Genomic DNA, 4,404 nt, shown 5'->3' on the forward strand with positions numbered 1-4,404 from the left:
CAGTGGGAGGTAGGTGGGGGTAGGGGACCCGCCACCTACCCACTGCCAAAAGAGGCCTCGCCGGCAGCGGGCAGCCGGCGGGCGGGCAGCTGCCCGCCGGGCACCCGCTGCCCGGAACAGTGCCGCCGGCGGGTGACCCCTCACCCACCGGCTACCCGCTGGTTTGTACCCCACCTTGGGATTTTGGCTTCCCCGTTTGATGTTCCCCCGACCCCCGTGGTGTCCCAACGGACTCCGTCTATCGTGCCTATGTCTAGTTTGATATTTCGGGTACCGTTCGTAGGTTGTATGAGTCTTATATATTGCATGCTAGTTGAATTGGTATCCCGTTGACCTAGGTGAAAGAAGTATGAACCCCTTAGGATTATTCTTAGTATGTGAAGGATCACGCATAGGTTTTGTTATACGTTTTCTCCCCCTTCCCAATGTGTTAATGTGGGTTGCATGTGCTTGCTATGTGTTATGTGTGCATGATACCCCAATTCGGTTGCGATCGGATTGGTCATTCCTGAGCTGCGGTTCAGAAGCTGGCTGCGGTCAGATTTACACCCTTGGGCTGCGGTCCACCGTTTGGTTGCGATCAAACGTTTCTACATGAGCTGCGGTTCATATTTCCTGGTTGCGGTCAGATGACCTATTCTTGGGCTACGGTCCACTGTTTGGTTGCGATCAAACTATGATGAGCTGCGGTTCATCGGTCGGTTGCGATCGACCCCTCCGTGTTGCGATACAGGGCAGGGTGCTGCGAGGCCGTGTCAGAGCTATATGCGCTGACCCTCATGTATGGGCATGCGATTGGTCCTGTGGCGCCAACAAAGTGTGCTATGTGATGAGATATGGATGAGTTGTGGTTATGAGTGTCTTAGGGATGTGACTATGGGATTTATACTAGGAATCGTATATGTTGGGTTATGATTTTTAATTGTGCTTATCTTACCTGTCTTGCCTGTTGTAAACTGTATATGTTTGGTATAACTGTTGTCTGTGCTTAGCCCTATCTGCTGAGTCGATCCCTGTTTTAAAAAGCTAGAGTCTCGTAGGATATATCTTCATGCTTCAAAATGGTTTTCGTATATCTATATATATGTCTATATGTATTGTATTTCAACGCGTTGGAGTGGGTTACCAGCATCTCTCGCTGAACAGATATATTTGGCTTTCAGGCATAGATGAGTAGATCACTGGAGCGCGCTAGAAGCTTGGGGCGTAGCTTAGATAGTTTTCCCTTTCGGCCTGCGTGCCATGATTTAGTATTGATACTGATTAAGGTTTTAGATTTTAGCCTGTGCACCCGAGTTCTCTAGCTCGGGTGTGGCATAGCACCCCGTACTCTGTGCATCATATTTTGGGATTTAATGAGATTCTATCTTTATTATATAAGTTTTAAAAGTCTTGAAAATCGGGGGTGTTACATCTGTCCCTGAAAGCCAAATAAATCTATTCAGCGAATGATACTGGTACCCACTCCAACGCGTTAGCCCAAGAAGTGAATCACTGACCGTAGTCAGGAGAATGAACAGCATCTCATGAGTAACCAATTTGACCGCAGCCAACTTCTGAACCGCAGCTCAGGAACAACCCATTTGATCGCAACCAAATTGGGGTATCATGCATCACATAACACATAGTAGCATGTATTAGCACATTGGGAAGGGGGAGACGTATAAAGAAACTTACGTGTGATCATTCACATACTAAGAATAGTCATAAGGGGTTCATACATCTTCCTCCTAGGCCAACGAGTTACCGATTCAATTATCATGCAATACCTAAGACTCTTTTATCCTACGAATGGCACCCGGAACATCAAACTAGACTCATGCACGACAAACGGGATCCGTTGGGAAACCACGGGGATTGGGGAACATCAAACGGGGAAGTCAAAGACCTGAAGTGGGCAACAACCAGCGGGTAGCCGTTGGTTGGAGGGCCACCCGCCGGCTGCCCACCGGCGATAACTTTCCAGGCAGCGGGTGCCCGCCGGCTGCCCGCTGCCGACGGTGCTTCTTTGGGCAGCGGGTAGGTGGCGGGTCCCCCCTACCCCCACTGACTCCTTATCACAATAAACGTCCCGGAATCATTTGCGGGACTCGAAACCATGCTTAGACACTTTCAACGTAAATAACGACACCACATAGGCAATTAACGGATTAAAACCAACAATCACGTAGAACACAACCTAACATGACTTCTAGACACAATTAACACCCGAGCATGTGAATTCCCACCCAAATATGCCATGAAAATCCCAATACAAAATTCATGATTCAACCTAGGGCTCTAATCATATTTAGATCACAAAATCATGTTTTATCTTTAAAAGTCAAGAACATCAAGATCTATCAAGAACATCCCACAATTATCAAGAACCTCTTATCATCATGAAGAACATCAAGATCACACATAAAATCACCACAACCATTATCAAGATCATATCACAATTATCATAGAAGATTTCGTCAAGACACAAGTATAGAATGGGGAGCCAAAGAAGAAGATTATAGCAAGGAAAATAGGTTTTGTTGAGACATGGGTTACCACGTAGCCTTAATTAAACTCCTTGGCTATGAAGGATCTTTCTTTAAGATTTCTTCTTTCTTGATTTCTCCTAAGGGAATTCTTGGAAATTCTTGTCTGGTGAAAGTTATTGTGGTGTGAGTTCTCGGTGCCTCCTATGTCCCTATTTATATATCTAAGAGTCCCAATTAGGGTCAAAATGGTATGAGTTTGCTAATTCTATATCCTATAGGACTAAGGGATTGGTTTTAGGGATAAGAGTTCATGGGCTTATGGTGGACTCTTCCTGATTAATTAATGAAATTTAATTCTTTCTTTTGGGTAGATGATTAAATAATTAATTGGTTTAAAGGCCGTAACACGAGGTGTTATAATGACCACATTCCGTCATACGGAACGGGTCCAGTTCTGGCCCGTGGCCTAGACCCACCACCGGGTCGGATCCGGTTCAACCCTGGATTGAAATCGGTCCTTCGACTTTGTCCAATCTTCAAATCGGGTCAAAATTGAGTGTAGTCCTTCACTTTTAGACATTTCACTTTCTTTAGTCAATCCTTTGACTTCCCGACTCCTCTTTCGGGATTGTTCGAACTGATACAAACTCGGAACGAATCTTTGTCTAATTCTTTCTTAACGAAGATGGATTCTTTCTATTCTTATTTTACTTGGGTAGAACGCTACTTCCAAAATTATTTCTTTTAACATGAACTCTAATCGTTCCCTAACGATTTTTCATTCTTACTCATATATTCTTTCATTCTTCTAATTCTCTTGTTCACTAATTCGTAGCATTCAAATCTAAGCTTTACTCTAAAGCAAACTCAATCAGCTTTTAAATTCCCAAAACTCATAGATTAGCACATCTTTTAGCACCTTGTAACAACTTGTAACAGTTTCTCAAGCATGCACATCTATTTAAGCATCCAAGCAAAAGTAACGCACTCATACCAAATTAGAGTGTTACCTTTCTTGGGATTGCGATCTCCGGCCTGAGTCTGTCCCATTACCATGATCCTCCCTGGTCCAGCTTCTTCGGTACGTCCTTGTTGCGCTTCACCTCGTCCCTGATTCCCATTTTTGTGTGGACCTCCTCTCGGTGGGTAGCCACGTCCCATAGCTTGACTTAGCGCTTGGTTGATCGGACCTCTAGGTGGCTGGCTCGGGATCGTACCATGGGATCCCTCCGTCCTCGGGGAACGACAAATAGCGGCTCTATGACCCGGCTTCCCACACCGGAAGCAAACTATAGGCGATCCTCCACAAATGGTCTTAGGATGATTCTTGCCACATCTTGGGCATACCGAAGTCCCCTCTCTCGGTGGTCCTCCAGCTCCAGCTGCCTCTATGGTCAAGTCTACTCGTCGGATTGAACCTGTGTCCCTTGCTCGTTTGTGATTCCATCCCTTCATTCTTTTTCTTCATCCCTTGCATGGAATCTCGGTGCAACTGTTGAATCCTGGAGTAACCAGCAGCTGCCTCATAAGCATCATTCAATGTAGCAAATCTCGCCGCTGAGAAGGATTTCTGAGCATCATAGTGCAATCCTCGAATGAATTTGCGAGCCCTACTCGCCTCATCAGGTACCGGGTAGGAGCAAATCTGGACAGTGCCACAAAGTGGGCCTGATACTCCTGAACAGTCAAACTCCCTTGCTCGAGATGCAAAAATTCCTCATATTTGGCAGCCTTGACATGCTCTGGGCAGAATCTCTCTCTCAACACCATCTTGAACATTCCACAGTCAAACCCTTCTCTTGCCTGAACGGCCGGTCCTTCCATAACCCACCAGTGGTCAGCCTCTCCCTGTAGGTAATAGACAGCAGCCTCTACTCGCTGGCCCTCTAGGCATCCTACCACGTCAAACAACATGTCGAACGTGTGGATCCAA

This window comes from Ipomoea nil, unplaced genomic scaffold (genome assembly GCF_001879475.1).
Source record: "Ipomoea nil cultivar Tokyo-kokei standard unplaced genomic scaffold, Asagao_1.1 scaffold0216, whole genome shotgun sequence".
Taxonomy (NCBI): domain Eukaryota; kingdom Viridiplantae; phylum Streptophyta; class Magnoliopsida; order Solanales; family Convolvulaceae; genus Ipomoea; species Ipomoea nil.